Below are 14,286 nucleotides of genomic sequence, written 5' to 3' on the forward strand. Positions count from 1 at the left end.
CAAGAACTGAAAAGCAAATGAGCTGAAAACTAGGGAATAAGGGTACTGAATATATGTGCATTTGTCAAATAAGCATATATGGAGTTGAGTTTTAAATCTCTTTTGCTTTGACTCACTTATTTTTATGTTACCATTTTTATCTTAGTTGCTTTTTTTTCTCTGTATCCACGTTACCTTGAATAATGCAGTTATGTAGCAGTCTGGGAAATTGCCTACTGAGCATGTGTCTTCTGCAAATAATCCATCAGACACCTTAGATTTTTTAAAAACTTTTTCTTCCAAAACAGTCTATGGCAGCTTTGCAATTCAGAAACAATAGATGTACATACGGACTAAATATTGTCCCTCCCTTTTTCTTTCTGAATTACTTATTTCAATCTATATTATCTTCTATTCTTAAATTTTGATTATTTATAATCCTATTGAATAGGAACACTTAACAAGAACATAATTTAGAAAAATATGAAATATAACTATGTTTGGCTGAACATTTTTTAATAAATTTTATGTAGTACTTCCACATACCAAAGCTACATTTTGGAGCAATGGAAAATTCTGAGTAGATACAATCAGTAATTTAGGTGTCATAATCAGCTCAAGGGACACTGTCATACAACCAGATTTAATGTTCTTCCTTAGTCCTTTTTTCCAACTTTAAGCTTTCCTAAATTCTTGAATGTTCAGTCATATTACTTTAGGAAGTGATTAAATAGTGGACACGAGTATCCTTGCTTTTCAATATTGTTCTCTTTAAACAATGGAAAATGAATTATATGCTTTCTTATTATGCATAATTGTACATTCTTTAAATGTGTATTCCATAGGTTGGTAGGGAGATAGACAAACTGATGGATGGATATATATATATATGGGACAGAGTATGCAAATGGGTGTGGGTGTATTGTTATGGCTGGAATACGTAGGGTAGCTCAAATAATGTTTAACATGAAATGTAACTTTTTTTTTAGAAGAATACAAATATTATTGTCTTGGAAATAGCCTTGGAATCAGCTATGGCTTTGTTCTAACAGCATATGAAATATTTCATCCTCTGTCACTTGTTTTTTGTTAGAGGAGGTACACATAGCAACATACACAGAATAATAAGTGAAAGCAATTCAATTTTTATATAACATATCAATTACAGAAATAAATAAACAAACCACATATTTCCTTACACAATGAAAGTGTGTAGAATAGGATATTTGGCATGTTAACTTTTCTAATTTGAATTCAATTTTGTGGAAAATATTTTCATTTCTCAAAGAATAATCTCACTTGACAAGAAACACTTCTCAACTTCTTTTAAAAATATGCAATATTATTAAGCAACACAATATGTAGTTTACGATTTCTAATCCTAAATTTGCTAGAACCAAGCAGTGTCAGCACATTTTCCTAGCAGTGAACTAGTGCCAAAGAAAGAAGAATATACTGTATGTATGTGTGTATGTGTGTATGTATGTATGTATACATACATACATACATACATACATACATACATACATACATATAAATACACATTTGCGTATCCAGTTGGAATATTTGCTGCATATTCCTGAAAGATTTTTTTTAAAGTGATGTTTGGGATTTCTTATATTTTTTTGAATAAAGCCTTACTTAGGCATAAACTCCACAAATATAAGAGATTTTTCTTCTGCAGACTCCACATATTCCTTGATTATATTTCTCAGTGAGGCAGATTTGGTGACAGCTTCTCTTCATTTCTGTCTCTTTGTAGACTTTCAACTTCGTTCAGTAGAGGATAAGGAAGGGATACATTACTCCCATTCTGTTCCTTCTTGAATGGAAATAGATTATTAAAGGATTCTTAATGTCTGAACAAGGTAAAAAAATGTTGAGTAAGAACCAGCAAATTCTGTGGGATTTATTACAAAGTAAGCAGGTGTAGGTTTGTGCTCATTGTTCTTTGTTTAACTATAAATTTAGCTTTCATAGCCTTTTTTCTCTTTTCTGTCCATTCTCTTATCTGCTGCATCTTGTTCCCCCTTCATCTTCTCTTTCCTTCCCTGTTTAACTATTTAATTCTGTTATTTATTTCAATCTTCCATGTTTCTTTGTTGTTTTCCTGGGAAAAGAATATTAGTATTTCAGAAAATGTATATTGTACATTTATTATACAAATGAGGAATCAATTCATTTTACAATTTAAAGAAGGAGCTATTTATTCAATTAACATTAATTCAATTGTTTTTCCTAGCCTTGTTTTTTTCTGGAAAGTATGTGCTGAATTATGCACACACACAAACACATACATATATTTCACAGAAATAATTGTGTCAGAAACATATTTGGGTGGGTGGGGAATATCTAGGTGTGGTTTAACTCACATTGTAACAATGGAAAATAAAGTAGGAAAGGTGGATATTAAACCTATTTTTTGTGTAAAAACCTAGAGAGAGATAGAAATACAATGAGTCATTCAGTGATAGTAAGTCTGCTTCAAATCAGAATAGTTTTTCTGATCACAACACCATGAGTTGTTCCAATCACATTATTTTGCCAAGAGGACTTGGTTGGAAAGGTTTCAACAAGATACTGCAAGCAATCTTTTTCATGCACTCCATGTCTTTATCTCTTGTTCTGAGAAGCTGTGTGATTGTATGTTGCATTTGATAGCGGATAATAACTAAAAATCAATTTATTTTGTGAAATGGAACACTGATAATACTTAGACCTCAATTCCGACAATTTGCTCCATTGGACTAAAGGAGAATTATAATTCCATATGACCATAACTTAACAAAAAACCTTCAACCATGTTATATGAAATTTGGCAGGGAAATATTGCATTATCAAGATTATTGTTTCTACAGATGTTTTTAATGATGTGTCACAAAATAATGAAGTGATGTCTATTATAGAAACTTCAAAAGCTTTGTACTGATTAATATGATTTTTCTGCAACTTATCCCATCATATGGTTTAGTTTTCCATTAATTTTAATCCCATTTCACAGAAAAGCAAGAAATGAATGATCGTTTGGGTTTTATTTCATCTACTTTAAATTATGTCTATATAGAAATATGTATGACAGTAGGATTATTATTGCTACTGAAAGCAATGAAATGGCAGAATACTAAATATATTTTTATTGGACAAGACACAGTATTTCTGAAAGCTCATATATATTATTGAACTGTATATTGTATGTGTGCTTAAAATTAGATATAAATCTCATATTGTGATCATACTTATTTTTGGCATAACTTAAATTTAGGGTTAGGATTAGGATTAGGGTTAAAGTATAAATAAATAAATTTTCAATCATGTCATAGTTTGGAAAATAGCATATTATAGCATTATATGTATATTATATATTAAACTGTTATTATATAAGTGCATACAAATGTAGAAATTAGCTCCGACAGGTTTGAAAATATGTACTTGCAACTCATTAATTTCTTCATTCAAGATAATACAAAAATGCCACCTTATTTTACAACAACTGAAACAAAGGTTAACAACCAGAAAACACAAAGAACCTTTTTTGTTTTGAAGAATTTTAAAAAATAGGGGGGAAGGTAAGAAAAGCAATATTTTAGCAAGATAAATGTGAATTGCCGATATATAAAGAATGAGTGTACCGTTATAGTTATCGAAAAACATGACATAACTAAGGCTTAAAAACATTACAATCATCCACAAGGGGACACTACTTGCGGCCATAGCAGAAACTTCCTGTTTCCACATGAAGAAGTAAAAGTAGAAGCAGCCATTGCTGCAACTAACAAAGCACATATTCTAGTTAATTTTTAGAGATGGGGTCCAGGAAATGGTTCACAAGTTTTTCAAATGATACATACAATGCGTTATGCTTTAAAGCAAAGATATTTTGCATTGCTACATTACAGTTTGTGATTTTTGAAGAAGTAGATATGATAGCAAGATCTTTTAAAAATAAAACCTGAGTTATTTTGGAATAAAAGAATATTTTCTACAGAGAAATTAAGTGCCACAATATGTTAATACTTGATTTTGATTAATATGCTTAGAAAAACATACACACCATAAAATATAAATAAATAAAACTTCATATGCAGAAAAGTAATAGATTTAGTTTTATTACAACTGAGATATTTTGAATGGAATGGTAGTTTCATCATATACATGCCTCCTAAGCAGTTTTAAACTCCACTGGGTACACTAACTTTTACTTCCAAGTAAGTAAATAAAAAATAAGTCCTAGCCTCAATCTCATAGTGTATTCCCTTAATCTTCTTAAAATCTATATATTTTAACAAATAAAGACGTAATTTGATACATACGCCTACATATGATTCAGGAAATTTTTATTTTTATTTCTCCAGTTTTAGACTTGTCATTTTTTTTTACTTTTTCTGCAGAGTAGTACAAATTTTGAATTATACTATATTTCAAATTTAATTGTGAAATTGCAGACATTAAACTTTGTACAAAATGTTACCCAATAAACACTAATTACCATTCATATCATTAAAAAATCCTATTTATTACTATTTCAGTATAATTATAATTTCAGTGTAAATATATTTCATATATTTTTGCTTGTAATTGGAAATACAAATTTAAGTTTTCTAATGTACAAAAACATTTCCATTTTTCAGGAAAAAGCCAATATTTGAGCTTAAATCATTCTATTCTAGTAAAATGATTAAGCTTCAATAATTTTATACATTTCTTCTTAAAATGAGTATGTGATTTGTAAACACTGTTAAATAGTTAGCATGCTTTATACAATTTTAAAAAACACAAAATTATTAATAAACTTTTTGAAAAGATTTTAATTTTATTTATATTGAAATTAAATTATTTCTTTTCATCCTATTCTAGATCTATGTATTTAATTTTTTAAAAAAATAGTATAATAAATCTCTGCATTCTAACCTTATTATTTCTGTACTAGAACAAACTTGTCTCTAACCTCAGTATCAAGTGTAATTTATTTGTAATATTTATAAGGCTGATATACATTAAAAATGATATGAATATAGCTCTAGGTAAGTAAGCATCTCATTGTCTTCTTCCAAGGGAAAGGGTTTTGGATTATTGAAAAAAAAAATATCCTGCACAGGCTAAATTCAAAAGCAGCAAATGTTATTATTTATAACTTTTTAAAGACCATTGTGATATTTAAACAATCTTAGATAAAACGGTTATGTGTTAAGTACATGCATACAATTAATATTTCAAACCTTTACATTCAATAAAGGTTAAAGCCTATTCTGCATTCTCATGGTTTGTGTTTCCATCAGTTCCATTGATTTTTAGGGTCAGAGGCTATACCTTCATTGATCAAAGAAACAGCCTGACACAGCGAAAGAGTCTGCCAATTCCAGACAGATCAATCACACTTTTGTCTGCTTTCTATATATAATGGTTATTTATTCTACATCTTAGTGGTTTTCTGTCAAACTGTTTTTAATGCAGTAGTGCTACTGAGAAAAATAAAAGGGAAAATATTCCACTAACAATATTATAAACATTTCTCTGGACTATCTGAAGGTAGATTACAATGAAACTTTGTCAGCACCCTAGATTTAATTTTTGCATTGACTTTTGACCTGGTATTTATGTTTGTATTATGAACATTTTGTGGGAAATGAATTAAAGGACAGCCATTGTAAAAACTCTGAGTAAATATATATTTAATTAGATAGAATAACAGTTACAACACATAGTAGCAACATTCATTTTCAGTTTTTATTTTGAATGTTAAGTATTTGATATATGCTAATATTTGTAGCATCTTACACCAGAGCATATCACTTTTTAAAATTGGAGAAGTTGGAGAAATGTTCCTTTAAAATGAATAAAAGCAATACCTGTGATTTTATGGAGGTAACTTGTTCTTAATTGATAAGACCAAGGGTCTTCAAACTTGGCCCTTTTATGACTTGTGGACTGGCTGAGGAATTCTGGGAGTTGAAGTCCACAAGTCATAAAAGGGCCAAGTTTGAAGACCCCTGGATAAGACTATGTCTCATTACTGTAATTACAGACATTCATTTCTATTGCTGAATATAGTCTTGTCCTTGATCCTATACAGTGCTTTTTTTCTAGAAAAAAAAAAGGTGCTGGAACTCGCACACATCATACAACCTGCCTTGTCTACCCTACAAGGTTCCATCCAAAAATGGTGCCGGAACTCTGTTCTGGGCGTTCTATGAGAAAAAAAAAAGCCCTGATCCTATAACTGCAACTTCAGTTTCTACAAGCTGGAAAGCATATGCATATGAAGTTCATGCAACACAACTCTGCAGAATTAAGGCTACTGAAAGGTTGCCACTTTCATGAAAGATCTGTATTAGTTTTAGATATATGAAATTGTACGTTTTCCCACACTTAAGCATTAAACCGAGCAGCCTCCCATTGATAAGCTACACAGCACAATAAGACTGACACTCTTAAATATCGCAAGGTGATAGGAGTATTCAAACATCTACAGTTACCACTGAAGAAATGAAATTGAATTCATAATATTTTGGAAATTTTTGGAATAAGACCGTTGACTAGCTTACATTGCAAGGCTATAATAAACCATAAACACTTCCATTCCACACAAAAGGGCTACACAAAGACTCTTCTTTTAGCCATTTAATCTGGTAATTTATTTTTTCAACCATCACATAAATCGAAACACAGCTGTAACCAATGACTTGCAGATTCACTTCCCTGCCAGCTGTATTTTGTTTTGCTGAAGCAGCAAGATATATTTTTACATTCTTCACTTCTGTGCATCTGGAGAAATCACCAAGGATTAAAGGTGAACAGAGTACTTAACTGAAATAAACTCTACCAGAAATTAATATCAACTTCATCATCTGCGGAATCGTTATGCCATGCCACATATTAGTTCTTATTTTGTGAATTTCAGAATCTTTAGAAATAATTTGTAATTTATAATTTTCTTTAGTAGAACTAAAATGCAGCTGTTTTTTCTGTTTCAAACTCTTGATTTTTTTGGAATCCTTTTCTACAGATACCAGAACTAAAAGATTATCATTTTTATCAGAATGAATCAATCTACTGAAAACGCAAGCTTCTTCACTGAAATGTATGAACATAATTAATCTGAGTGCACAAGTGTGAGTGTTAGACATTAGACAAGAGGTTTTTTTTAACTTCCTGATGTATGGCTAAGAAGGAATAGTGGGCCAAAAATCACCAAACCTGCCTCCATTCGTAAGAAAGGACTAGCCCTGCTTCTATCCTAGCATTTACATGTGAGAAACACACAGTGGTTCTCAGAGTAGAATGATTTCCCATATATTCAGTTCAAGGGAAAATTCTTAAAATAGTTCCAAACTACCTGCCTATTGTGACTTAAGTAGCTTCTAAAATGCTCTTCAAACTCAGTTCATTCTTCCAGACAGAAAGAGTATGCTTGACTCTTGAAGTGAAAACAAAATGAGATTTGCATGTTGGACAGTTTTATTTAAAAATGATCTTATGTATGTATGCACTATGTAAGCAGGCACTCGTCAGAAAAATGTCTTCCATTGTCAAGTTTTATTTGGATGCAAGTATTGTTATGCAGCATTTTAATGAGTACTATTAAACATTACCAATAGATTTTCCCAGTTTTTACCACACTAATTCTCTGGAGTTTGAGTCAAAAATTGTTTTAAAATTTAAAAAAGCCCACATATAAATCTCTCCTGGGGATGGATATATTATATATATAATAGTTGATCTCCTATCCTGAATCCAGGTTACTCCAGTAAAGATGTCTAGTATAGAGCTTACATATAATGCTTACTTGGCCAATAGGATCATAATGAATGGATTGGACCTCATCCCCTTTTTAAATATAAAGACAATAATAGATGTATTCTATTCAGGGGGCATTTTAAAAATACAATTTATAGTTGTACGCATATGCTGTTTACCATATTGTAAACAATGCTAGAATCTATGCTCACCAGTTAGTGCTTAGTTTAATCAGGTCTGGTGGGATGATATATCTCTCCTGAAGCCTTTGCCATTTTACCATTATGCTATTAGTTTGGAGATTTAATTTGAATTGACAGGAGGCCAGCATGGTAGGTTCCACAGAACCTCTTTAGTGATTATAGAATTACAACTTTCAGGAATGATCAATAATAAACCTCCTATCTAGGAGCCATAATTGGAACCTAATTCAGGGCTACTTTCTCTCATATAGTCAGAAATGATATAGAAAACATAAAATTATCCCTGATCTTGGAAACCTTAATTATTTTTTCCCAGAAGGCATGTTAAGTGAGTTTGCATTCTATCCCCCTTATTATTTAAACCATTAATGATATTGTGGCAAGATTCACAAAATTAGGACATCACTCTCCAAACCTGGCTGGAACAAATATCTTGTATGCAGGTGATGTGGCCTTCATTTTTACTTCACCTATCAGTTTGAAGGAAGCCCTAAAATAAATTGCCTCCTACTGAAAAGACAGAGATTTAATTATTAATCATGAAAAAAGTATCTTTTTTTCAGACTTCTAGAGAAAGAAAAGGTGGACTAGAAACAGCTTTGTGAAAAGCGAGGCCAATGATCATAATGGAATGAAGAGTTTATAAATATATTGGCTTTTCCAAACCTCTCCAGATAAGAGGAGACTTAAGATTCTCCACAAGTGCTTCAGATAGCTGCTCCTTGCAAGGAGATTGTAAGACGGTGATCTCTAGTGGGTTTTGAACATTCCTCAATCTGCAGTCATTGTCTTTGGAAGGATACAATTGAACATTATGATTTCTAATCACTTTTGGAAATTTCTTATTAATTGTTTTTCAGTTTTCAGAAACCTGCAGTTTGGATCAAGAAATTTGAAAATATCACGTGAATTTCCTTCAATCCTTAGCAAAAAAAAAAGTTTTAATGACAAGTTTAAAAAAGAAATGGGAGGGGGAAATACACTTCTGGATTGGGAGCTGTACTATCAAACAGCGGCCCTGATGTGGATTAGAGATTGGATTACTCTGGAAAACAAAAAAATGTTTATATTTAGAGGGGCATGACCTCCAGCAGGGCTGGCATCCTCACTTATGGACAAGGGAAAGCAGGAACTATCAATATTTCTTGAGGCACAAAGTTCGGCAAGAACTCATAAAAAGCTGGAACATAGTTAAACGCCAACACTATATAGGAGTTCCAAGTTGGCTCTCACCATTAGAGGTAGTTACATACCCCAACTTATACAGATAAGATAAGGTTATTACATATAAAGATATCCTGTCAGAGGAAGGCCATCTAAAGCAAAGATAAGAGTTGAGACAACAGGGAATAGTTTTGGAATGGTGGTCCTATCTTCAGAAAGATAAGAAAGAGTGGGGAATTAACAGATGAGATACAGGTCTTGACAAAATATTACTAGGTTCAGAGAGAAAACAAATAAAAAATATATATAAATATATGTTAGAATATAAATTATATGAGGAACAAGTCAAAGAAACGATGGTTACCTGGGCAATAGATTTGGGACATGCGATAAATCTGGACCAATGGCAGCAATCTTGGGAGTGTAACAATAAAATTACATTGGCGACATCCTGCAAAGAAAATCTTTATAAGATGCTTTATAGATGGCATCTGCCATCGGTGTCAGACTTGCAAAATGTATAGTGGTTATTCACCAATGTGTTGGAAATGTAAAAAGGAAAAGGGTACATTCTTTCACATTTGGTGGGTTTGTAAAAAAGTACAGGTTTATTGGTTCAAGGTTTGGAAATGGATAATAGAAATGATGTGTCAAAAAATTCAGTATAAACCAGAGATATTTCTAATAGGAATATTAGAAAAAAACAAACAAAGATGATATATATTTAATTATACATGTGATAACGGTGGCAAGAATCTTGTTTGCTCAAAACTGGAAAGCAACTGAAGTACCTAGTGGAAACGCGTTAATAAGGAAAATTTTATATTGCGCAGAATTGGATAAGATGACTAAAGAATTAAAAAATCAGGAGGAAACAGAATATTATTTAATTTGGAATAAATTTTACAAGTGGAGGGAAATAAGAAGGAAGTTGATAGAAGGGATATAAATAGAAGAAGATTCCTAGAAATGTATAGTTGTATATATAACATTTACTTTCATATGTAAAGTATGGAATGATTAGATAAAGATATATGTCAAAGATGATACACCACGTTCAATGTTTTTTAATTCCTTTTTCTTTTCTTTTGCATCTAATAAAATATTTAATACAAATTTTAAAAAAAAGAAATGGGTGGGGGAAATACACAGCAAAGCATAATTAAACTTTTAATTTTAGAAAGCTACAGACAGAATAAGGGTCCGAATAAATTTGAAGTAAGATTTAGCAATTAATTGTAAAGAATTCTTTACATGGGGAAATGCTTTTGTTTTGTTTTTTTAAAAAAACTTTTCTTAGTATTTACTTAGCTTTTTGCTTTTTTCTCTCTCCTTTTTTGTTTATTTTCTGCCCCTTATACTCTTTATTTTTATTCTATCATATTTCTAGTTTGCATTAGTTTATATTAGTTTATATATTTATTATTAAAATATGCTGAAAACAATAAAATCAGCTTTCATAAACTAAGTTTGATCCATTGTCCTTTTACAGAATGTCAGTAACCTCTTTCATAACTCATATTAGAGCATTACACTTTCTTTTCAACCTGCAGTTATGAAGAACATATATTCCCTATCAACTTCTTGTGAGTATTTCTGTGGAATAATGCTATATTTATCTCACAGCCATAGATTTCTATGTGTTATAATTAGTTTTTAATAATGAAAAAGTAAGAAAACATATTATGCTATTTCTCAGAAAACATGAGAAAGCTGTTTCAAATTTTTCTAAAGAATATGAAATTCTTAAAAAAAAAGAACAATGTCACTGAATTTACTTGATTGTTAAACATGGAGGATGTACATACATTTGCTTCTGTTAATGCTGTTAATTTCTTTTATAATTTTTCCACTATAATGAAATTACCAATCCTCAATAAGAGGCATTGGTCCATCTTCAAGTATTCAACAGAGAAGCAAAGAACTTGCAATCTACTAGAAAACTTGTAACACAGGTATCTGTTCTCAACCACATTGATGTTTATGACATTCACTATTATATTTATGTTATAACATTGAAGATAACTAGGTAAGTGGTAGAGTTCTCATGACAATATGAGTACACACATTAGCTCACTTGTCTAGCCCTGTCCTCTCTTGCAAGATGCATAGGTCTTCAAATGACAAGACACTTAGATTTGTGGCCAGCTTCTAACTGAATAAATGTAAGAGTTCTTTATTCCAGATATCAGAATTTCATTTTAAAAAATCCTCCTCTTTTGAAAGAAATTTGAAAACCAATTTTCTTATTTCAAAAGGAAGAATAAATTATTGGATAATATTGTTAATTTTTCTACATTACTTTTATTTTAAATGTTTTAGATCAATGAATCTGCAGCCATATACCCACTATCATGGCATCTTGATCCTAACGAGCAAAAGTGTTAAGAACAACTGAAGCCAGGTTTGCAAACATTTCCAGTTTTAACAATGCTGTTAAAGGTGAAAAGGTGAATACAGGATTGGCATCTGTTTACTAAAATAAAAAATTGACTGTTTAGAATAAATGAAAGGAGGAAATGAATATGTTTGATATATCTGATCTATCAATAATATCAGATATTATCAGGTAATTATTGTTATAACATATGCAAAAAAACCTAAAAGTTTTCCAGTTACAACATTTATCTTTACATAGAAAGTGTCTATACCCGGAAGAAAGCATTTAGCTTTCTTTCCCCAAAGTATGGTACCATGAAGAAAATAATTTGAAACTTGTGGCAAACTGTTTTACATGAATGGCTTGACTCATCTGTAAGTCCCACATGGTTGTACTTACGATGATCATTATAGGAAAGGTATATTTAATTTTTTTTAAAGTATTGGATATGTGTGTGTGTTCACATATGTATGTTTTTACTCCTAATATAATGCTTTCTAGGCTGAGATATAAATTTGTTTAAATATTAATGAATGCACTAATACAAGATTACAAAAAATATATTGCAATAATTACAGACATAGACCTCTTATACTGAACACAATACACTGACTACATTATTTTCTTTATAAAATGATTTCACAAAAAATCATTACTAACTTTTTTAGAATGTAAATAAAACCAATCAGAAGCATTACATTACATGGTTGGATTTTTCTAACAAAAAACAGAGGTGATTGTTTCCATCTCTGCATTCATACATATGTTGGATAGCTATAAAAACATAAAAACCTTAAAGCCTAAATTATCCAGGCAAAATAGCTTGAGTTGCAGGATACAATACCATTAAAATATTATAATGTATGTACATACAGAATAATACATAGCTTTTAAATGTAATGAAAATATTTTTTTAAAATATTGTGTTTATGAGGTCATTACTACTTTTAAATAAATACAATATTTTTCAATATAATATATTATGTTCCTGTTTATCTAGAAAATATTATATATTATCGTCTTGCATATAATTGTTAACTGTTGAGTATCAAAATTACAACCATCAATATTTTATTTTGTATATCTCCATGACTGTTCATTTGTTAATATATAGGTGTGAGTATGTGAGTGTACATGTGTATGAGTGTATGTTTATCTCTCTTTTCTTTTGTATATATGTATGCATATTTATCACACTATTCAATTTCAGAATAAGCAGTCATGCATAAAAGGTAATCAGCTACAACAATTGGTAGAATTTTTTTTTAAAAAATATAAATATAACTTAATTTACACAAAGGTCAATGACAATTTTCCAAATCTTTTTGTTCCATCAGGCCATCCATCCTTACATCTATCAGCTGCATATACTGATTGATACCCAGACATTTTGTCTTTATAGTCTCTCTCATTTTAAATCTTTTTAAAATTCCACTCTGCTATAACTTTCTTGGTCTTCCCCTTCTTCTCCACTCTACATATAATAGAGTAGGGGAGAAGAGGAAGACCAAAAAAGTTATAGAAGGGTGGAATTAAAAAGACGTTCAAAATAAGAGAGACTTTAAAGACAAAAGATCTGGGTATCAATCAGTATGTGGAGCTGATAAGGGTAGGCCAAGATTGGAGAAGCTTTCAATGAATGTCTGCAGGATCAGTGGATCTCAATATGGTTTTGTTTTTAGTTTCAAACAACATTCACTGAAAGCCTCTCCAATCTTGGCCCTATCCTTGTTTTTTTTCACATATATTTTTAAATAACTTTTCATATAGTTCCATCTTGCGAACCATTGTTCTTTACATCATATCCATATATCAAAATTCTACTCTCCACAAACTTTTATCATGCATTTTTCCTGACATATTAATTCAATTTTCATTTCCATATAACAAGATGGGCAGAAGGGTACACTTAGGTAATTTTGCTTCTTTTGATGAATATTCATTCTTCACACTAGAGTGCATATTACCCCATCTTTCTACTATTAATTACACACCTTAAAACTTCCCCATCCCTATCTACCTATGATGTGCTTGGTTTTTCATATACCTTTTGATTTTAAGATCAAGATGTTTTCCACTATACGCATCAACTCTTTTCCATTCCTGGAAAGACTTTACTGTGTAATCAAACTCATGAATATATGAATGTGTTCCAAGGAAAAACATAAACTACATTAAAAAAGGACAAATAATTTAAATTATAACTCAGATCTCTTCACAAATGTGTCAGAAGATAATAAAAATTATATGTAATAGTGCTGGAAAATCTTCAAATCCTAAAAGGTTGTACACTGTTACTTCCAAGTAAAGCAGAAACTAACAGAAAGTGCCTGCTAATACACTTTAAATTCATAGTCTCTATGCAAAGGGATTATAATTGTATTCAGTAACACGGTTGTGTTGGAATACCTCCTATCAGTATTGTGATTCCTTATGCACAGATAGCAGGTGACATCTCAATCCATATATACAATGTACACATATAGATGTTTTAGTCTTGATGAAAATGGTCTCAAAAATTTGGTGTTTATTTCCCTCAATGGACAGACACCATGCATAGTCTATGCTCTTAGATAATCCACAGAGTGATTAGATTAGTGAAAGAGAAAATAGAAATATAAAAAGTAAATGTATTTGTACAGTCAAACCAGTGCTTTTTTATTTCAGCAAAACATTAAAATAAGAGATCAACACATTCAATAAAGATAGTCATTGTCCTATTTTTATAGCATTTATAACAGCAAAGCTTTGTTTAGTGCCAAATTCCAAATAGCATGAACATTCCAGACAAGCCCAAACTAACAATCAGAAAATACTTATGAAAAA

The 14,286-nt window shown here is 30.7% G+C and overlaps 2 long non-coding RNA genes across 4 annotated transcripts in view; both read right to left on the reverse strand.

Annotated features, from left to right (window-relative positions):
• Positions 1-14,286, reverse strand: part of LOC120310684 — a 234,548-nt gene that overhangs the window by 63,392 nt on the left and 156,870 nt on the right. The gene's annotated exons all lie outside the window — the stretch shown is intronic.
• LOC120310683 overlaps positions 1,104-14,286 on the reverse strand; it is a 60,941-nt gene continuing 47,758 nt past the window's right edge. Inside the window, exon 3 of the long non-coding RNA XR_005557432.1 lies at positions 1,104-2,089. This is a non-coding gene — a long non-coding RNA (uncharacterized LOC120310683). The remainder of the gene's footprint in view (positions 2,090-14,286) is intronic.

The sequence above is a fragment of the Crotalus tigris genome, unplaced genomic scaffold (assembly GCF_016545835.1).
Source record: "Crotalus tigris isolate CLP2741 ecotype Arizona unplaced genomic scaffold, ASM1654583v1 scf7180000018265.1456218, whole genome shotgun sequence".
NCBI lineage: Eukaryota > Metazoa > Chordata > Lepidosauria > Squamata > Viperidae > Crotalus > Crotalus tigris.